Source organism: Herpailurus yagouaroundi, unplaced genomic scaffold, assembly GCF_014898765.1.
Source record: "Herpailurus yagouaroundi ecotype Mexico unplaced genomic scaffold, PumYag 139, whole genome shotgun sequence".
NCBI classification, from domain to species: Eukaryota; Metazoa; Chordata; class Mammalia; order Carnivora; family Felidae; genus Herpailurus; species Herpailurus yagouaroundi.
The window spans coordinates 23,447,881-23,471,351 of NW_024412394.1; the positions used below are offsets into that span (position 1 = coordinate 23,447,881).

At 36.4% G+C, this 23,471-nt stretch overlaps 1 long non-coding RNA gene across 1 annotated transcript; it reads right to left on the reverse strand.

The window, feature by feature from the left end:
• Window positions 1-3,862: 3,862 nt before the first annotated feature.
• Window positions 3,863-22,283, reverse strand: LOC121029122 (uncharacterized). Its single transcript, XR_005789600.1, has 3 exons — window positions 22,244-22,283; window positions 11,626-11,630; window positions 3,863-3,937 (listed from the first exon to the last, which is right to left on the reverse strand). It is a non-coding gene; the product is annotated as an uncharacterized LOC121029122 (long non-coding RNA).
• Window positions 22,284-23,471: the final 1,188 nt, after the last annotated feature.

Genomic DNA, 23,471 nt, shown 5'->3' on the forward strand with positions numbered 1-23,471 from the left:
AGAAAAAGAAATGGAAGCCACATAATTTGGAAAAGTAGAAAGAAAACTGTCTTTATTCACTGGGATGGTTGTGTATAAAGAAAATTCTATGGAAGCTTCAGAAATGTTACTGGAATGGATAAATGACTTTAGTAAGGCCAGGGGATACAAAGTCAATATACTAAAATTACTTATAGTTCTACATACTAGCAGCAAACAATTAGAAAAGGAAAATTTAGGGGCTCTAGTTCAATATGACAATGTAGGAAGATACTGAACCTACCTCTTCCCATGGACACACAAAATCTATAGCTACATATGGAACAATTTTCTCTGAAACCACCTCCCCCCCACCAAACTAGCTGAGCAACTCCTACACATCAGACAAATGAGAAAAAAAAGAAAACCTATTGAAGCAGGTGGAAGAGGCTGAGACACAATCTTGCCATAAACCATTATCCCCAATATAGCAACCCACAAAAGGGGGGAACTCAAAACCCCAAACTTCATCCTGAAGAGCAAAAATATTTGAAGCCCATATCACACACCCTTACACTTAAGACCTGTACCCTTAAAATAAGGATCCCTAAAGATAATATAATTAAATTAAATTAAACCAGTTAAAATACTAGTTTATAACTAATATTAAAAGGTCAAAAAGAATCAACCCATCTTATCAATTAAATGTATATTTGCTTAATTTAAAATGAAATCATGGTGCCAAAATTATAATTGACACTTTTAATCTGTCTGGATTCCATTCAAAAGAGATTGGGAAAGTTCACTCAAAACTTTTTTTAGGAACAGGGCTTCCCAACAGAGCTTTTTACATCTTGAATTATTTTATTTCTGTAAAGGAGCAGCTCCAGTAAGAATGAGTGAGATAAACAGATTTACATGTGGGTGACTATCTGGGAACCAATGACCCAAAATTATGAGATGAAAGGCTTTAATCATGAGGGAAGATATTTGGGAGAAATGAGGCTCCAAAACATCTATCTTTGAAAGCCAACAGAACTACATTGACCTGAGAAACAGTTTTTTAAAAGTTCACACATGAAGATTCACCTATTCCAGGGCTTAGTGCACGGGCAGCTATCTGGAAAGCACCCAGACTTTCTGTGAAGGAGTCTTATTTGCTTATCTTAAAGGATCAACCTGAATGGCAGGCATCTAATTTAACACATATCTAGGGACCTGCTGAAATACTCTCTGGAGTCAAATGCTGGCAGATAACATCTTTGCACTCTCCTTAAGCCTCCTTAAGCCATGCTTAAGCTTACCAGTATCTCCCAGAAGGAAGCTTGTACACACATCTGGTACCTGATGTTTGTGGCTCCACTCAGAGGACCCTCTAGATTGCCTGGGTCTAGTGCCCAGCAGGGCTTATGCTCAATGATCCACAGGATTGTAACAAATGAAGAAAAAGTTCTTAACTAGCTACCCCCCCCCCAACCCAGGGCATGCCTAGAAGCAACTGACTGGGTCACCCAGTCATTCTGTGAAAAAATCTCAAAGTTCGTCTTCATGCTGTGGTCTGAGGGGTAGAACTTTAGAAGGCATTGAAAGGTAAGTTCTTATCAACTTAAAATAGACTTATAAAATAAGTTGTTTTATATAAGCCTCATTGTAACCACAGAGCAAAAAAACAAATAAAAAACCCCCCAAAAACAAAAAAACTCCAAAAACCTATATACAAAAGAGAAAGAGAAAGGAATCTAAGCATATAACTACATAAAATTATCAAATCACTAAGGAATCAGTAGCAAGAGAAGAAGAAAGGAATAGAGAAAAAAATTAACAAAATGGCAAGAAATAGGGGCACCTGGGTGGCTCAGTTGGTTAACCATCTGACTCTTGATTTTGGCTCAAGTCATGATCTCATAGTTCATGAGACTGACCCCCATATTGGGCTCTGCACTGACAGTGTGGAGCTTGCTTGGGATTCTCTCTCTCCCTCTCTTTCTGCCCCTCCTCATTCATGTGTGCACCCTCTCTCTCTCTCTCTCAAAAGAAATAAACTTAAAAAGTGACAATAAATACATACCTACCAATAATTATTTAAATATAAATGGGCTAAATTCTATAATCAAAAGATGTAGGGCAGCTGAATGGATTAAAAAATTAAGATATATCTATATGCTACCTCTAAGAGACTCACCTCAGATGTAAGGACAAACACAGACAAAAAAATAAAGAGATGGAAAAAGATATTCCATGCATTTTAAACCAAATGAAAGCTGGAGTAGTTATATTTATATCAGAAAAATTAGATTTTAAGCCAAAGACTGTAATAAGAAACAAAGGTCTGTTTGTTAATATTTGCATACCTAAGAGGAGAAACAGATAACAATACAATAATAATAGGGGACTTTAATACTCACATCCACAGACAGAAAACGAATAAGGAAACATTGGACTTAAATGACACATTAAGAAGGACTTAACAGATGTTTACAGAACATTTGAACCACAACAGTAAAAATTAGAATTCAAGTATAAGAACAAAAATGAAAATTCACAAATAGGTGGAGATTAAACAACATGCTACTGAACAACGAATGGGTCAAAGAAGAAACCAAAAGAGAAATCAATAAATACTTTGACACAAGTGAAAATGGAAATAAAATGTACAAAAGCTTACAGGATGCAACAAGAGCAGTTCTAAGAAGAAATTGCATAGCAGTAAAAAGCCTACATTATAGGGGTGCCTGATTGGCTCAGTTGGTTAGGTGTTCAACTTCGGCTCAGGTCATGATCTCATGGCTCATGAATTCAAGCCACACATCAGGCTCTGTGCTGACAGCTCAGAGCTTGGAGTCTGCTTCAGATTCTCTGCCCCTTCCCCACTCATGCTCTCTTTCTGTCTCTGTCTCTTTTTCTCTCTCAAAAATAAATAAATATTACAAAAAGTTTAAAGCCTATATTATAAAACAAGAAAAATGTCCAACAACCTAACTTTGCACCTCAAGGAGCTAGAAAAAGAACAAAGCACACAGTTGGTAGAAAGAAGGAAATTATAAAAAAGCAGAAAAAAATAAAACAAAGACTAGAAAGACAATAGAAAAGATTAATGAAACTAAGAGGTGGTTCTTTGAAAAGATAAATATTCTCAAAACTTCAGCTAGACTCACAAAGAAAAAAGAGAAAAGACTCAAATGAATAAAGCCAGAAATTCCAAGTGAAATCACATAAATGGAAAGAAGTATAAACAACTATACACCAACAAATTTCACAACATAAAAAAATAAATAAATTTCTAGAAATTTACAACCTCACAAGAATGAATCAGGAACAAGTAGAAAATCTGAATAGACTGATTATTTGTAAGGAGATTGAATTGGTATCAAAAACCTCCCCAACAAACAAAAGTCCGGGACCAGATGGTTTCGCTGGTACATTTTACCAAACATTTAAAGAAGAATACTACCTCCTCTCAAACTGGTCCAAAAAGTAGAAGAGATGAATACAGTTCCAAATTCATTTTATAAAGCCAGCATTATCCTGATACCAAGACCAGACAAGGACACTATAAGAAAATAAAATTATAGACCAAATCCCTGATGAACACAGATGCAATTATCCTCAATAAATTATTAGCTGACAAACTTTCACAATATATTAAAAGGATCATGTACCATGATCAAATGGGATTTATTTCAGGGAACAAGTGCCATGCCACTCCCATGCAGGATACATCTGCAAGTCAATAAATGTGATGCACCATATTAACAAAATGAAGGTAAGAAAAATCATATGGGCATTTCAATAAGTGCAGAAAAATCATCATCTGACAAAATTCAACATTCATTTATGATAAAGATTTTCAACAAAGTGCATCTAGAGGGAACATACTTCAACATAATAAAGGCCATGATGGCAGGCCCATAGTTAACATCATGCTCAATGGTGAAAAGCTAAAAGCTTTTCCTCTAGGATCAGGGACAAGACAAGGATGCTGACGCTCACCACTTTTATTCCCCACTTTTAGTCCTAGCCAGAGCAATTCGTCAAGAAAAAGATATAAAAGATATCCAAATCAGAAGGGAAGATATAAAACTGCTATTATTTGTGCATGATATGATATTTTATATACAACTCCTTAAAGATCTCACCAAAAAACTATTAGAACTAATAAACAAATTCAGAAAAGTTGCAGGATACAAAATCAATAAACAAAAATATGTTGTGCCTCTATACAGTAATAATGAAGCGGTCCAAAGAAATTAAGATAACAATTCCATTTATAATTGCATCAAAAAGGATAAAATATGTAGGAATCAATTTAACCAAGGAAGTGAACGACCCATACTTGAAAAATTATGACACTGGTGAAATAAATTAAGCAGACACAAATAAATGCAAAGATATTCAATACTCATGGATTGGAAGAATCCATATTTTAAAATTGTCCATGACTACTCAAATGGATTTATAGATTCAATGGAATCTCTATCAAAATTCCAATGGCATTTTTAAAGAAATAACCATAAAATTTTTATGGAATGACAAAAGACTCCAATTAGCTAAAGTAATCTTGAGAAAGAACAAAGCTGGATGCATCATGCTTTTTTGTTTTAAACTATATCACAAAGCTATGGTAATCAAAACAGTATGGTTCTGGCATAAAAACAGGCACACAGATCAAAAGAAGATAATAGGGAGCCCAGAAGTAAACCTATGCTTATATGGTCAATTAACTTATGACCAAAAGAAGCCAAGTATATAATGGGTAATAACAGTCTTTTCAATAGATGGAGTTGGGAAAACTGGACAGTCACACACAAAAGAACGAAACTGGACCACTATATAACACCATACATAAAACTCAAAATAGATTAAAGACTTGAATATAAGACTGGAAACCATAAAACTCATAGAAGAAAACATAGGTGATAAGGACATTTGTCCTGGTGATAATTTTTGGATTTGACACTAAAAACCAAGACAACAAAAGCAAAAGTAAACAAATGGAATTCTATCAAACTAAAAAGCTTTTGCAAAAAAAAAATCAACAAAATGAAAAGGCAACCTACCAAATGGGAGAAAATATTTGCAAATCATTTAAATGATATGTGGTTATATATACATTCTATCAGTATTCAAGACATTATGGTATTGGTATAAGGATAGACATTATACACACACACAAACACACACACACACACACACACACATATATATATATATATTAATTTTATAAAGCCAGCATTATCACCATAGCTTTGTGATATTATATATATATAATATATATATATATATATAACGAGCTCATAAAACTAAGTAACAATCCAATTAAAAAATGGGCAGAAGATCTGAATGGACATTTTCCAAAGACACACAGATGACCAACAGGTATATGAAAAGGTGTTCAACATCACTAATCATGGAAATGCAAATTACAAACACAATGAGATATCACTTTATGCCTGTTATAATGCTAATATCAAAAAGATAAGAAATAAATGTTGGCAAGGATGTGGGGAAAAGGGAAAATTTGTGTATTATTGTTGGGAATGTAAATTGTTGCAGCTGCAATGGAAAACATCATGTTGGTTCCTTAAAAAATTTAAAATGGGGGTGCCTGGGTGGTTCAGGTGGTTAAGTGTTCAACTTTGGCTCAGGTCATGATCTCACAGTTGGTTGGGTCAAGCTCTGTGCTGGGCTCTGTGCTGACAGCTCAGAGCCTAGAGCCTGCTTCATATTCTTTCTCCCTCTCTCTCTGCCCCTCCCTCACTCAAGCTCTGTTTCTCTCTCTCTCAAAAATAAATAGTAAAAAAATTTAAAGAAATTAAAAATAGAACTACAATTATGATTCAGCAATTTCACTTCTATTTATCTAAAGAAAATAACACAACTCAAAAACATATATGTTCCATCATGTTCCTTACAACATTATTATAATAGCCAAGATATGGAAACAATTTAAGTGTCCATTGACAGATGAATGGGAAAAAAATGGGATATTTTTCATCCCTAAAAAAGAATAAAACCTTGCCATTTGTAACATTGACAAATATTGAGGGAATTACGCTAAGTTAAATAAGTCAGACACAGAGAGACAAATACTATATGATCTTACTCATATGTAGAATCTAAACAAAAACAAAAACAACTAACCAAAGAATCAATCATAGATACAGAGAACAGATGGGTGATAGACAGAAGTGGGGGAAAAGGAGTGGACAAAAAGGATGAAAGAGATCAAAAGGCACAAACTTGACATAAAATAAATGTCATGAGGATATAATGTACATGGTGACTGTAGTTAATTATACTGTATATTTGAAAATTGTTGAAAAGGTAGATCTTAAAAGTTCTCATCACAAGAAAAAATTTATAACTATATATGGTGATGGATTTAACTATACTTGTGGTGATTATTTCACATTATATATAAATATTGAATCATTATGTTGTGTTCCTGAAACTAATATAATGTTACATGTCAGTTATATCTCAATAAAAAAAGAAAAATTGAAAATTTAAAAAATATCGTTTACCCTAAGTGCTCAAAATATGAAATACCTAGAAATAAATTTAATATGTGTGAGACTTATACACTGATACAAAACATAGCTGAAAGCAATCTTAAAAAAACCTAATAAATGGAGAGATATACTATTTTCATGAATTAGACGTCTTAATATTGTTTAGATTTCAATTCTCCCCAAATCAATCTATGGTTTTCATGTAATCCCAATCTAAATACTTGCAAGTGTTTTGTTTTGTTTTTGTATAAATTAACAAAGTGATAGTAAATCTATATGAAAAAACAAAAGACCCAGAAGAGCCAAAATAATTTTGAATGAATTTGGAAGGCTTCCTTAACTGATTTCAAGACTCACTATAAAAACTACAGTAATCAAGACACTGTGGTGTTGGTGTAAGGACAAACATATAGATAAAAGAAACAGAGTGTTTAGAAATAGACCTGCATATTTATAATCAAATAATTCTGGACAAAGAAGACAATGTTATTTAATGGTGGAAGGAAATAATAGTTTTCTAATCTATTGCTGCTGGAACAACTGCAGAAAGTGTATTCATATATATGAATTTAAATATGTTATTTTAATATAAGAATTATTTAAATGAACAAAACATAAGAACAAATATTTTGCAATGACTCTTATCTTTTCTTTTTCAGAAGGAGGTATTTCTATTCTTTAAGTTTTGAAGGAAGTTTACTAGTTCTTCCCATGTGTTCTCTAATATCTCCACCAGCTCTCTCTTAAACAAGTTTGTTAGAAATAAATAAGAGTACTTGGACAAGACCTCATGGTATGGTTGTTCATCTTCAAAGTCTTTCATTTAGAGAAGAAAGATGTAATGGAGAAAATATCCCAAAATAAAACACATAAGAGAACAGACATCATTTTACAGATCATACTTAAATTACAATCTAGCTGGAATTGATTTTTGAATATGATATGAAGTAGAGGTCAACATTTATATTTTTTTCCATTTGGATATACATTTGGCCCAATTCCTTTCCTTCAAATCTTCAGTGTCACTTTTGTCCTAAGTGTTCATTTACATGTAGGTATGATTACAGACACTCTATTCTAACCCATTGGTCTATTTATTTGTTTAGCTATTTGTCAGTATCAAGCTCTCTTAATTTCTGTAATTTTATAGTAAGTCATGGCAACCAGTTAATTTCCAGCAGCATAATTTCTAATCACTTGTTTTTTCAAGACTATCTTAGCTATTTTTGTCTCTTTGAATTTTTATTTCAATTTAAAAGTTAATTTGTTAATTTTGTGCACACACACACACACACACACACATGCAAAACCTAGGAAATTTATTGAATTTGTATTGAATCTATAGATCAGTTTTAGAAGAATTGATATCTTTATACTATTGAGTCTTCATTTATCTATGTCATTTTAAATTTCTCTTAATATTTTGTGGTTTTTCGTGTAGAAGTCTCATTCATCTTTAGTTAGATTTCTATCTGGGAATTTAATATTTTCCTTGATGTTATTATAAATGCTATAATTTTTAAAATTAATTTTCTTTTTTTAATTTTTAATTTATTATTTTTTTAGTGTCCCACTCTTAAACTTAATTTTCTAAATATTGCTAGTATATGGAAATATAAGGTATTTTTTGATATATTAGTTTCGTATTCAACACTGATTTATTTCATGTTAAATTAACCTTTTATTAGGTTCATGATGTTATTAGGTTCATGTTGTTTTATTTATATACTGCTGGTTCAGTTACCTAATATTTGCCTTATGGGGTTTCCCTTGTATGTAATTGTATTTTTTTTTCTCTTGTGCCTTTTAAAATTCTCTTTATCAATATTTTTTGCCTTTTTAATTACTATGTGTCTTGCTGTAGATTCCATGAGTTGATTTTGTTAGGGGTTCATTGTGCCTCCTGGATCTGGATTTCCCAAGTTTAGGGAGGTTTTCAGCTATTATTTCTTCTAATAAATTTTCTGCCTTCTTTATTCTCTCTTCTCCTTCTTGGATCCTTATAATGTGAATATTATGCTTGATGATGTCTCTGATTTTCCTTAACCTATTCTTATTTTTTATTCTTTTGTTTTTGGTCTTTTGGCTGTTAAGCTTGGTTGCTTTCTATTTCTCTGTCTTCCAGCTCACTGATCTGTTTTTCTGCTTTCTCTTTTCTACTATTTATTCCTTATAATGTATTTTTAATTGCAGTTGTTGAGGTTAGCTGAAATGAACCATCCATGATTGGTTCTTTTTTACAGTTTTCTCTTTGTTGAAGTTCTCACTGAGATCCTCCGCTGTTTTTTCAAATCCAGCAAGTATCTTTGTGACAATTACTTTGAATCCTCTATCAGGCATTTGTTTATCTCCATTCCATTTAGCCTTTTTGCTGTGATTTCATCATGTTCTTTCATTTGGGAAATATTCCTCTGCCTCTTAATTCTGTCTCTGTTTGTTTCTATGTATTAGGAAAGCCACTTATATACTTCTGATCTTGAAAGTAGTGGTCTTATGAAGAAGTCCTGTAAAGACCTGCAGTGTAATGTCCCCTGTTCAACAGGACCATGCACTTCAGAGGTGTACCTGTTTGTGTGCACTGTACTACTGTGGTTGTGTGCATTTGCCTTCAGTTCATTTGGCTGCAATGGCTCCCTTTGCCTTTTGTGGGTAAGTTTGGTCCCCATGTTGTTACATGTCCATTCTGGGGTTGCCAGTTGGGTCAGACCAGATGTCTGCCCTCAGCTCATTTGCCAGGGATGAAGTTACACCAAACTCCAGGGTACTGTCCTTGCCTTGTCCCCTGAGAGCTTTTAGTTGGTGGACAGAGCCTGAAGTCAGAGCAGGTATTATTTTCCTAGTTTGTCTGTTGGGATTGCAGTGATCGTGAAATGCAGGGCTGTCTCCTTGTGCTGCCCCTGTGAGTTTTTGTTGGTGGGCAAGGCCAGCAGTCAGATCAGATTTCAGTTCCCAGACCACTGTTGGGGCTGCAGTTGAACTGGTATGTGTGGTTATGTTTCCCTCTCCCTAGGCCAAGACTCACTTTGGAGTGGTGCTGGTCACTTTCAGGGCTGCTTGTAAAATGAGATGCATCATGCACCAATATGAAGGGACTCTTGCCGGGTGGAGCCAGTTGGATGAGGCAAGTCCACAGGAGAACATGGGGGCAGGGCATATGATGTTAGCAAGCTATGTGGTAAGTGTTTGCACTGGTTCCTGCAGTTGTCCAGATATTTAGGCTGTATTGGGGTGGGGGTGGGAGATAAATGGTACCCAGCAGTTCCTTTTCCTTGGAGAATTCTCCTAAACATTCCTGCCCCTCCAGCACCATTCTGAGATTAGTAAATAAATCTTCATATATATACTGCAGGGCTTTTCAGACTGCTGCTTCTATGCTGTATGTAGGCAGGTTGTTTGTTAGGCTATCACTTTAAGAGTGGGAACTCTTAAAGTTTTCTACCACTCTCTGGCTCTCCCAGAGCTGAGTCCTCTGATTTTTTAAGTTAAGCACTACTGGTTGTAAAAACTTGTGAACTAAAGCCCTGCTGAATTCAAAGCCAAGTGCCGTGGAGAATCATCTTCTGAGTGCAGGTCCCCTGTGTCTGGGATGCCTGGAGTGGGGCCTGTTCCTCTCTTCTCTGTGCTGGTGGTGTTCCTCCTATTTGTGGTTAGTCTCATTGGGAGTTTGGTCCCAACTGGGTCTCCAACCTTCCTACCATTTTTTTATGTTTATTTTTCAGAGAAAGAGTGCAAATGGGGGAGGGGGAAGAGAGAGAGGGAGACACAGAATCCCAAGCAGGCCCCAGGCTCTGAGCTATCAGCACAGAGCCCTATGTGGGGCCCAAACCCACAAACCATGAGATCATCACCTGAGCTGAAGTCAGATGCTTAACTGACTGAGCCACCCAGGTGCCCCCATTTTTGATGTGGCTTTCTCTGTGTGATTGAAGAGTCTGGTCTGCCAGGCTTCAGGTCATTTTCTGGGTTTGTTGCAGTGATGTGATTATTATCTAGATTCATGGATTGAAGTGAGCTTGAGATACTCTTACTTCGCCATCTTCTGAGGGAGGTATCTTTTGTTTCCTCCTGCATTTAAGCTTTTATCTTTTTCTTTAATTTCCAACAGTTTGACCATTTTATACATAGAGTAGTTTTCTTTTGTAATTCTGTTGCAGGTGTGTGGAGCTTCTGGAATATGAAACACTGTCTTCAGTTGTAGAAATATCTTCAGCCATTGTCTTTCAAATATTGCTTCATCATCTTTTCTCTCTTCTACTTCTGAGATTATCTTTTTTACTCTCCGTTTTTTAGTGTGGATATTTTTGTCAGGGAACGATTCTCAATGACATTTCTACAAATTTATAAGATATATATTTTCAAGGATGTTCGTATAGGAAATAGTCTTGGAAGACATAAACATGAATTCGAGTTCTCTATTAAGATTTTCCATCTAATTACCAATTTAAAAACTTAACTTTAAAAAAAAAACCCTTTCGTAGTTATTTTAAAGCCTCTGTTTAATTCCAATATCTGTCATTGCCTGTGGTCTGTAGCTATTGTTTGATTTTTCCTTGGTTTTTGATGGTCTTCAAGTTTGTGTCATACTTTTTATTCAATGTCAGAATAGTACAGGAAAAATTGCAGAGATAATTTATCTTCCTTCAGAAATGATTTACATTTGGTTCTGTCAGGTAACTCAGTAGGGGTATATCCAGTATATCCCAATCCAGGAATTGAGGTGATTGAAGGCATGATTTTGGTCTTTGTAACAGCTTTTCTATTTTTTACTTTACACATCCTCCTATAGCCTTTCAGGATTCCCAGCTGAAATCCTTGGGTATTTACAGCTATTAAGACTTCCAGTTGAGGGACCAGCCCTCCAAACACCCAGTCCTAAAAGTCAATGGGACTAGGTCCACAATGATATGAAATGTTAGGGTTCAGTAGCAAACAGTCAAGATAGAATTCTTGAGATGATTTGGGTACAAAAGGGTGGTTTTATTAAAGCACAAGGACAGGACCCATGGGCAGAAAGAGCTTCACTGGGATTGTGAGAAGCAGCTGATTATGTACTTTCAAGGAGGGGGTTAAGGACAGCGAAAGTCTCTAAGGAATTTGGAAGCAAGGTTTCCAGGACCTTGAGGCACTAGCTGTTGTTAGGAAAATGTCATTTAACACTGTCTTAGTAAAACCTTAGTCATGAGACCCTTCAGATGTGTATCAGTGGGCCATATGTTTGGAGGATGATTGAAAACATACATCTTGGAGGCTGGTAGAGATAAAGAAGTTTCCAAAGGGATTTTCATACATTCGAGGAGACTTACAGGATTCTGGAGGTTGGACTAATGTCAAGCTAGGGTTGCCTTTTGCCTTTAGCAAAGTATTAACATTGAGGCAGTTGAGTTCCTGGAGGAAGGTCACTCTGCCTGTCACCAGTGCTTGTCATTGGGCTGTAAGTTATAAGGAAGTTTAATTTTTTTCTTTTGCCTTTATTCATCATATCTTTCCCCCCAAACAATTTTGACCCTTAAATCTTTAAGGCTGATGATGGTGGAAGGTCCTGACTTCTGTAACTTCTTCCTGCTGAATCAGGGCATAGAGATATCCCAAACTATGGGTCAATATTGTTCAGTTGAGGACTTATGTATATAGGAGTTATGAAAGGCAGAGACAGCTGAATCCAAGGAAAACCAAATGTATGGATCTCCCTGAGTAGAAAGGATTATCTGTTGGCTTGAAGTTATGGTAGTGAAGGAGTCTCAGCACCAGGTGAAGAGATATGGGAGAAAATAGCAAAACAAAATCAAAATAACAACAAAAAAAGAAGCCCGAATAAGGGTCCTTTGATAGTTGACAAAGATCCTCCTCTAGTCCAGAAGTTTAACCAATCATTAAAGGAAATAGAGGGATCAATTAAAGCACAAATTTGAGTGTTTATGTCCATTAGAAATCCAGAAATATGGTAATCTGGAAAGTATACACAACATTCTGCTTTTTTAAAAAAAAAATGTTTTTGTTTATTTTTGAGAGAGAGAGAGAGAGAACGAGCACAAGTGGGGACAGGGCAGAGACAGGGGACAGAGGGTCCAAAGCAGGCTATGTGCTGAAAGCAGAAAGCCTGGTGTGGGGCTTGAACTCAAGAACTGCAAGATCATGACCTGAGCCGAAGTCAGATACTCAACCAATTGAGCCACCCAGGTGCCCTCACAGCATTCTGCATTTATGAAAGCACAAGGGCTACCTTGTGCAGCAGCTAAAACATCTAATGCTATTCTATTTTGTAAAACTGAAGTAAAACACATTTGTGTTACTTCAGTATTTGATAGTGAAATGCTATTTTCAGTGTCACTTAGGGCTTTGACTGTGTACTTATTAAGAGTTTCATGTGCCAAACCAAATCCTCCAGTCCTAAAGAGGGAATAAAGATAGATGCGAGGTGGTCATACCAATGAAAAACAGAATGTGTCCACTATTGTTTTAAATTTGGAAGGTTGGCTGTGTTAGTAATGGTTTTAATGATGTGTCCATGCATCCAGGCAGAATCCAGAGTACAGAGGAGTATACAGCCTGGAGAAAACCATGGCCACAAGTTAGAGCCACATAGCCATTGGGTCCCATTAGGAACCAGCCATCTAAGTGCAGGCCTTCTTGTTCAGTCAGTAGCAAATCAATCAGTGGCCTGGAGAGCAATGATTTGTAAGCATACTTCTAATGATAGCTATCCTAACTGCCATGTGCGGTTTGTCCACGTATTGTAAGTATGGTTTTTTTGTTTCTAGCATAGAATTGCTTTCTGACTTAACTGTCCAGTTGTGGGGGTAAGCCATAAATATCTATCCCAGATTTGATATATTCCATCCAGTATATACTGAGAAGTTGGGTTTACTTAAAAAGGCTGCTGTATGCTTGGCTAAAGCTTCTATTTGCAATTTGATAGCAATCGAAGCAGCTCCTAGGAAAAATATGGCTAAGTGATAAAACTATCAAGAAGCCCTCTTTTTTCTTTGATGGTTAGCCTTACCAACATCTTAATTATGAGGAATCACTGGCAAATGGGAGAAGACTTGTCTGGGAATATGGGCATCCCTAAGTTCATTATCTGGTCCAATCACAAGGAAATTGGGGTTATCCATCATTCTACAAGTTCATAGTTAATCCCATGGAGTGGGGTGCACTCTAGCATTTAAGGAGTGATTTTGTCATTCCAGCCACACAGAATTGGTCAAGGTGATAGTTGAATTATACAACTGTTGGGGAATCAATCTCATTTTTCCAGCTGTTCAAATAAAAAATATATATCTATGGGATCCTGTTATCCTCCCAGAATAACAAACATGAAGATTGTCTATACATGAGCTATTGTGGCAATTTCTCTGAAGTTTGGCTCAAGTTGCCTAGCTTAGGCAAATAACATTCAAAGACAATCAGAGCTAGAAATTAATATTCACAAAGGTGTGTTATTGAAACATAAGTTTCTCTCTATATTTAGTCTCATTTCTGCAGATAACCAAATCAAGGCTAATTCATTTGCAAAACAAGTCCAATTTTAAAAAACTTGGCCTAGTTATTTACATAAACTCAGCAAGAATAGTGATTGACCATATAGATTTTTTAATGTCTGCTTTGCTGCAACTTTTCAATAGGAATCTGGATTGAACTTTTAGTAGCCTTTCTAGGCCAGAAGCCAGCCCAAGTACTTGCCATCAGACATGCCTGCAACACCTGTAGATTTGGGCAAATTCCTCTTCTCGAGGTACCCAAAATATCCTGACGTACCTGCCAGGTAGTGACATTCTTTACTGGTAAGGCTTATGGGAACTCTGTAAGCAAGGTATCAGGTTAACATTTCCAAGGGCTTTATTGACTCTCTGTTTCTAAAGTCAATCTCAGTTCCGCAAAGCTGCCTAATCATATGTGACTCTATCCGTGTCTCTCAAATATGATATTCCAGTCAAAGTCTTGGTAAAATAACCAATATTTCCAATGGTGTCCTGTTACAAGGAGAACAGATTCTTATTGAACCTATGTAAATAACTATGATTACCATGAATGAAAGAATACTCACTGAGACTTTTCTGAATTTTAGAGGGTCAGGTAGAGAGAAAAATTAAATGCTTCAATTTGTTCACAAATGAATACTTGATCATATTTTTATAAATCATGGGATGTCTTTTTTATTGTTTTAATTAAAAAAATTGTTTACATATACAGAGAGAGCATGCACACAGGGGAGGAGCAGAAAGAGAGAGGAAGAAAGAGAATTTTAAGCATGCTCCACTCAGCATGGATCCCAACACGGGGCTCAATTTCACTACCCTGAGATCATGACCTGAGCTGAAATCAAGATTTGGATGCTCAGCTGACTGAGCCACCCAGGGGCCCCAGTCATAGATATCTTAAGAGAAAGTTTTCTTAATATGGAAGAGCAAACATTAGAGAACCAGGATTGTTTTAAACAAGAGTCCCAAAAACTATAATCATCTTTTTCAGTTCATTTAGTCCAGTGTTACTAATTCTTACTTAGTTTGAATGTAGATTTTTCAGTTCTGGAAATTCTTTCCCATTTCAGTTCTATGATCTTAAAGATATTGAATACCTATATTTGTCAAAAGCCCTTTTTGAATCTCCTTGAAAAAAGGGGCGCCTGGGTGGCGCAGTCGGTTAAGCGTCCAGCTTCAGCCAGGTCACGATCTCGCGGTCCGTGAGTTCGAGCCCCGCGTCAGGCTCTGGGCTGATGGCTCGGAGCCTGGAGCCTGTTTCCGATTCTGTGTCTCCCTCTCTCTCTGCCCCTCCCCCGTTCATGCTCTGTCTCTCTCTGTCCCAAAAATAAATAAAACGTTGAAAAAAAAAAAAGAAAATGAAACATGTTTCATAAAAGAATAAGAACAATTACAAATGACAAAAAACTCAGAAATGGACACTGTTAATGACCTGAGAATCTGACAAGGAGATTCAGTTATTTCTGTGACACAGAAAATGTCAATAATCAGAATATGGAGTGATGACCTTGTACCAGAGCATAACATACCAAATTAACAAGTCTAATTAGTTGGAGACTTCAGTCATAATTTTAAATCTTAGACAAGTTTGTTGAAACCTTAGAAAGTTTTAAAGCACATGCCTAGATAGTATTACAGCTCATCAAAGACCTGATAAAGACAAAACACAGAAACTGGTTTTTCTGCAGAGGCAAAGGAAAGAGAAAACAACTTTGTTTACATTTTCTTATCAAGAGCAGACCAATAAGCCAAGAAAACTTTGTCTTTTTAACAGAGAGAAAGCAGAATTTCAATTTTATACCAGTGTACTTTTAAAATCCACTTATTTCAACCTAAGTTTATCCTGACCATGCATAAAATTCCTTTTTCAAAGATTCCTCTTCACAAACTTTCTACAACGTTCCTTTGCATTTACATTTTGTCCTAAGCATTTTCTTTTGAAATAACCAGTCTAATTCTAGGACAAATTACTTTCTTTTTCCTTCAACAAAAATGTATTCCCATTCCTTATGTCTTTCTTACACATCCTGCTTTCCTACATACAGAGTTGCTTCCCTAATTTCCATTAATCTTAATTACATTTAACAGAATTTTAACTCTCAGAAATCTTAGCCTCCAGTGAAAACTAAGTAGTAACTAATTGTAATCTGTTGCACCAGAATTCTTTAGATGGCAAATTTATGAATACATTTAAGCACAAAACACATTTTCCAACAAACTCAAATATTCTTAGTTTCTCTGCAATGAGAAGTCAAAAGAACAAACCTATGTTCAGTAATCAGTGCTTCAGCTGATAACTGAGTTCAGGTTACCGAAGAAAGACTATCTTAACAATTATCCATGAAAACTTTGAGACAGACAAAGTTAACTATCATTTTAAGCCATCTTTTTGCTAACAAATTGCAACACAAATAACACGAGCTTATTTGACCTGCAGTACACTTCGCTAGAATAAAATTTCATATTTAATGTGGATAACTCTAGATATGTCAATATTAATTAAACCAAAAAACTTGAATTAGTTTAAATACTGAATTTTGTTCCATCTGGGTCTGCTTAAAAGTCAGTCAATTTGTTTCCCATTGTCAGTTTCTACCTGTGGGCACTGGTGGGGAAATCTGAAGTGGGTGATATAAGTCCAAGAGGGTGCTCTTTGCTCCTTGACAGCAAGGGTAGAAGGAAGAACCAATGGTGCTGGAGGTACTGAGGGTGGAATAGGAGCCAGTTATGCAGGCCACACCCAAGGTGGTACAGAAATAGAAGTGGGGGGGGGGAAGGAAAAATAAGGGAAAGTGCTGTTAGAGGGCAGAGAAAGAGGACTCCTGGTTCTAAAATTCATCAGTTTGGACAGATGAACAGATGCCATGTTTTTCTCCTGCCAACAAGTGAAAATATAGGCAGTCCATGTCAGATACAGAAGTCAGGGAATATCCCTGAAAAAAGGAAGTTTTGGCAATTGCATGGGAATTTTCCTTAAAGTCCTCATCCCAAGATAAACTAACCAGAGACAGTTGGCTCCAATTATCAGAGCCATTAACCTGGGGAATGAATGGGGGAGAAGCCCCTACATCTATTAGGAGGAATAACAGTGAGAGATGGTCAATGCTCCCTTCATTAGGGATGGCTTGTGTTTCCTCCAGCAACCTGGATTTAGGAAGCCTATTTAGACAATTATCATCCAAAATATCAGGAGGGAGTTTATCAGTCTGGTTACTGACCAAACTCATTCTGTAAGAGGACTTTAGGTTTGGGTCCTGATTTAGAGCCATGAAGGTCTGGACCTAGGTACCTCTGTCAATTTGCCATGTTTCCTACAAAAGAGATCAAACTGATAGATCAAATTGAGGTCATGCACTGTTACAGAAGAGATCAGTCTTTTCTTAAACGTTGTAATCCATATTGTTTCCAGTGGGTTGAAAGGAATCCCAAGGGAGAGTCCTTGGAAACTGAAGAAGATGGCTAGAGAAGGTCCTTTACCAAGAAAATCCACCCTCCCCACCTCTGGGTGGCTTCCCACATTCAGGATATATCAGAGGTTCCTGGTGTCAAAGTGACCCAAGGTGTCCCTTCAAAGAAATCGCTATTGATCATCACTCTGCTTGCTGTCAAGGTCCTGTAGGAGGGAGTGCCAGCATCCCCCAACTTCTGCAATGCATCCTAGGCTACAAATGGGTGTCAGTGAATGGACCAAAATACTATCCTGTACCATGAAGAATCTGCCATTTTTAATCCATAGAAAATACTAGAAAAGTTTTACAAGGGAAAATTACCTGATTTTGTAATTTAAGTAGTTAGCAGGGGAAATTGATGGAAAACAGTAAAGATAAAAATCCATCACAATCTAAGTAACATTCCAAGACATGTAGTCTTTAAAGCAAACTTCCCTAGGAAATGGTGCCTGGTTGGGTTTTAATTCAATCAGGTGCTGGTTTTGGCTGACTCTGAGTGGAGATCTCATGAGCAGAAATGGCTGGACCAGAGATGTGGAGGGGGTCACATTAGACCAATGAGGAGGAAACCTCACAAGAGAGTCTTAAGATTGATAGCCATCCCGGGGTGCCTGGGTGGCTCAGTCGGTTGAGCGTCTGACTTCAGCTCAGGTCATGATCTCACAGCTTGTGAGTCTGAGCCCTGTGTCAGGCTCTGTGCTGACAGCTCAGAGCCTGGAGCCTGCTTTGGATTCTGTGTCTCCCTCTCTCTCTGCTCCTGATCCACTCGAATTCTGTCTCTGTCTCTCTCAAAAATAAATAGACATTAAAAAAATGAAAAAAAAAAAAGATTAGTAGCCATCCTAGTGACTTAGGTGACTGTCCCATGCTCAAGACAAACATCTTTGTATAAGGACAGGAATAAAGAGAAGACATCACGTTTCTAGATCTTACTACCATTCCAGCCATGGTACTAACTTTCAGCCAAAAAGCAGGCATTTTCCGTCCTGTAGAGTAGCCATGGACAGAGTGTGGCCTGAACAATTGACATGAAAGTGTTCCAATAAGACCATAGTCCTTAAAAAGCCCCTGAAATAATAGTAGAGAAGACAAAGTACTCACCAAGTTTGAATGAGTCTCAGTGTCCAGATGAAAAGACTCAAGTCCCACATTGGGCATCAAAATGATGTGAAATGTTGGGGTTCAGAAGCAAACAGTCAAGAAAGAATTCTTGAGATGTCTTAGGTGCAAAAAGGGTGATTTTATTTAAACACGGGGACAGGATCCATGGGCAGAAAGAGCTGCATGGGGATTGTGAGGAGTGGCTGATTAGAGATCAAGGAAGTTTCCAAAGGGATTTTCATACGTTCAAGGGAGACTTACAGGATTCTGGAGGTTGGACTAATGTCAAGCTAATATTGCCTTTTGCCTTTAGCAAAATATATGGAAGCAAATGAAAATTTGTCAAGGAATATACAATACAAAAAGATGTGGATCTAGAGGGAACATACTTCAATATAATAAAGGCTGTGATGGCAGGCCTATAGTTACCATCATACTCAATGGTGAAAAGTTAAAAGCTTTTCCTCTAGGATCAGGGACAAGACAAGGATGCTGACTTTCACCATTTTTATTCCCCACATAAGAAGTTTGTGACACGAGAAACAAAACTTAGGGGAGGAGTAAGATGTAAAGCTTTAGAATACATTCAAACTTAAGTTGTTATCAACTTAAAACAGACTGGGATAAATATAAATTGCTTGATTGAAGGCTCATGAAGGCTCAAAATGAAACCCTATCAAGATACACGAAAGGTATCCAAAATCTATAAAGAACTTACCAAACTCAACACCCAAAAAAACAAATAATCCAGTGAAGAAATGGGTAGAAGACACGAATAGATACTTTTCCAAAGAAGACATCCAGATGGCCAACAGGCACATGAAAAGATGCTCAACATCACTCATCATCAGGGAAATACAAATCAAAATCACAATGAGATACCACCTCACACCAGTCAGAGTTGCTAAAATTAACAATTCAGGAACAACAGATGTTGGCAAGGATGTGGAAAAACAGGAACCCTCCTGCACTGTTAGTGGGAATGCAAACTCGTGCAGCTGCTCTGGAAAACAGTGTGGAGGTTCCTCAAAAAATTAAAAATAGAACTAACCTACAACCCAGCAATAGCACTACTAGGAATTTACCCAAAGGATACAGAAGTGCTGATTCATAGGGGCACATGTACCCCAATGTTTATAGCCATGCTTTCAACAATAGCCAAATTATGGAAAGAGCCCAAATGTCCATCAACTGATGAATGGATAAAGAAGATGTGGTTCATATCTACAATGGAATACTACTTGGCGATGAGAAAGAATGAAATCTGGCCATTTGTAGCAACGTGGATAGAACTGGAAAGTATTATGCTAAGTGAAATAAGTCAGTCAGAGAAAGACAGATATATGTTTTCACTCATATGTGGAACTTGAGAAACTTAACAGAAGACCATGGGGGAAAGGGAAGGGGAAAAAATAGTTTCAAATAGAGGGGGAGGTAAACCATAAGAGACTCTTAAATACAGAGAACAAACCGAGGGTTGATGGGGGTGGGGGTCGGCAAGGGGAGAAATGGGTGATGGACACTGAGAAGGGCACTTGTTGGGATGAGCATTGGGTGTTGTATGTAAGTGATGAATCATGGGAATCAACCTCCCAAACCAAGAGCACACTATATACACTGTATGTTATGTAACTTGACAATAAATTATATACAAAAAAATAAAAATAAAAAAGATACACAAAAGGTAAAAGAAAGGATCTAGGCATACCACTATAGAAAATCATCAAATCACAAAGGAAGAAATCAAGAGAATAAAGGAACAGAAGAACTACAAAACAGCCAGAAAAAAATTAACAAAATGGTGATAATTCCATATTTCTCAATAGTGTCTTAAAAATTTTTTTAAATGTTTATTTATTTTTGAGAGAGAGCAAGTGCATGAATAGGGGAGGGGTAGAGAGAGGGAGACACAGGATCTGAAGCAGGCTCCACACTGACAGCAGAGAGCCCAATGTGGGGCTTGAACTCACGAACCAGGAGATCATGACCTGAGCTGAATTCTGGCGCTTCACAAACAGAGTAACCCAGGCTCTCCTGTCAAAAATTTCTGTAAATGTAAATGCAAATGTAAACAAAGACTGTAGAAAGAGACAAAGAAAATAAATATATGAAGGGGTCAATCCAAAAAGAGTTTCACAGTTTTAAACATTTTTGCAGCCAAAATAGAATCTAAATGTATAAAGCAAATATTAACAGACCTAAAAGGAGCAATAGAGAGCAACACAATAACAATAGATGACTTTAATACCCACTTTCATCAATGGATAGTCTAGATAGAAAATAAATAAGAAAACATTGGCCTTACATGATATTAGAGCAGATGGACTTAACAGATATTTATAGAACATTCTATTGTAAACAACAGAATACAGTTCTTATCAAGCACGCATGAAACATTTTCCAGGATAGATCATATGTTAGGCCACAAAACAAGTCTAAATACATTTAGAAAACTCAAATCATATTAGCCATCTTTTCTGATCACAATGGCATGGAACTAGAGATCAATTACAAGACGTTAACTGGAAAATTCACAAATATATGGAGATTAAATGTGTTATTGAACAACCAGTGAGTCAAAGAAGAAATCATGAGAGAAATTTAAAAAAATCTTGAGACTAATGGAACAGAAATACAACATACCAACACTTATGAGATGTAATGAAAGCAGTTCTAAGAGGGAAGATCACAGAGATACATGCCACACTAAGAAACAGGAAAAACTAAAAAAAAAAACCTACATTTATACCTCAATGATCTAGAAGAAACCAAAGTAGAAGGAAGGAAATAACAAATATCAGAGCAAAAATAAATGAAATAGAGACTAAAATGGCAATATAAATGATGTAATAAACTAAGAGTTAGCTTCTGAAAAAAACAAAACAAAATTGACAAACCTTAAAGTAGACTTACAAAAAAAAAAAAACAAGAGAAGTCTCAAATAAATAAAATCAGAAAAAAGGGAGATGTTACAAATGGTATCAGAGAAATAACAAGGATCATAAGAGACTACTGTGAACAGTTATTCACCAAAAAGTTGAACAACTTAAAAGAAATAGATAAATCCATTGAAATTTACAACCTATCTAGACTGGATCAGGAAGAAATAGAAAATCTGAACAGAGCAATTAATAGTAAGGACATCGAATCAGTAACCAAAACCTCCCAATGAACAGAAGTCCAGCATCAGATGGCTTCACTGGGAATTTCACCAAATATTTAAAGATGAATTACTACCATTTTTTTCAAATATTCTAAAAATAAGACAGAACACTTCCAAACTCATTTTATAAAGTGAGCATTACCCTGATACCAAGCCAGACAAGGATGCCACAAGAAAAGAAAATTATAGGCCAATATCTATGATGAACATAGATGCAAAAATCCTCAAGAAAAGATTAGCAAACCGAATTCAACATTATATTAAAAGAATCATGCATGATGATCAAGGGATTTATTCCAGGGATGGAAGGATGGTCAACATCTGCTAATCAATCATTTGATATACCACCATAACAAAATCATGGATAAAAAATCTTATGATCACCTCAATAGATTCAGAAAAAGCAGATGACAAAATTCAACACTCATTTGTGATAAAGACTCCCAACAAAGTGGGCAAAGAAGGAACATATTTCAACACAATAAAGGCCATATATTATAAGCCCATATCTAATATCACATTTAATGGTGAAAAGCTGAAAGCTTTTTTCCTAAAAAGCAGGAAGTAGACAAAGATGCTCACTCTCACCACTTTTATTCAACATAGTTCTAGAAGTTCTAGCCAAAAAAATTAGGCAAGAAAAACATATAAGACATTCAAACCAGAAAAAAGTAATAAAACTGCCACTGTTTTCAGACAATATGATATTATATATAGAAAACCCTAAAGACTCCATCAAAAACTGATAGAACTAAAACATTCAGTAAAGTTGCAGAACACAAAATCAATACACAGAACCTTCTGTGCTTCCATACACTAATAATGAACTATCAGAAAGAAATATTAAAAAAAAAATCCCAGTTACAATTGCATCAAAAAGAATAAAATACATGGGAATCAATTTAACTAAGGAGGTACAAGTCCTATATACTGAAAGCTGTAAGACATTGATGAGAGAAACTGAAGATGACTCAAATAAATGGAAAGATAATCTGTGCTCATGGATTAGAAAAATCAATATTGTTAAAGTGTCAAAGTGATCTACATATTCGGCGCAATCTCTATTAAAATTGCAAAGACATTTTCATAGAACTAGAACAAATAATCTCCAAACTTATATGGAACCACAAAGGACCCCAAAGAACAAAGATGATGGTATGACTTTCCTGGATTGGCTTTTATGGGTCTTTGGAGCTGGCTCTAATGTTGCCCACAGTGGCTGAGATATGCCAGTTGACCAATTTGGCCTAAGACTCAAAATTTATAGTTTGTTAAAAACTCCAAGATACTGATGGCCCATTTTATTAGGTTCCTGAGAGGAGCCCCTGAACTTATTGCTACAGTGAGGGTGCTCCTGAATGCATGGAGCCACCAGAACAGGAGATACAGACAAAATAAAAAAGGAAATGGACTCTGAGAAAGAGATCTCTACAAACCTCCAAAGCCAACAGGAATAAGGAGGAAGAAGGTCTGGCTTTCCTGACCTGAGCTTTTTTTTTTTTTTTTTAATTTTTAATGTTTATTTGTTTTTGAGAGAGAGAGAGAGAGAGAGAGAGAGACAGAACACAAGCAGGAGAGGGGCAGAGAAAGAAGGAAACACAGAATCTGAAGCAGGCTCCAGGCTCCGAGGTGCCAGCACAGAGCCTGATGAGGGGCTTGAACCCACGAACCATAGAATCATGACCTGAGCTGAAGTCAGCCGTTTAACTGACTGAGCCATCCAGGCGCCCCTGACCTGGGCTTTTATGGCTTGCCACCAAACCCATCCATCCATTATGGTGATTAGAGCTAAGGCTCACGGTGAGTTCAA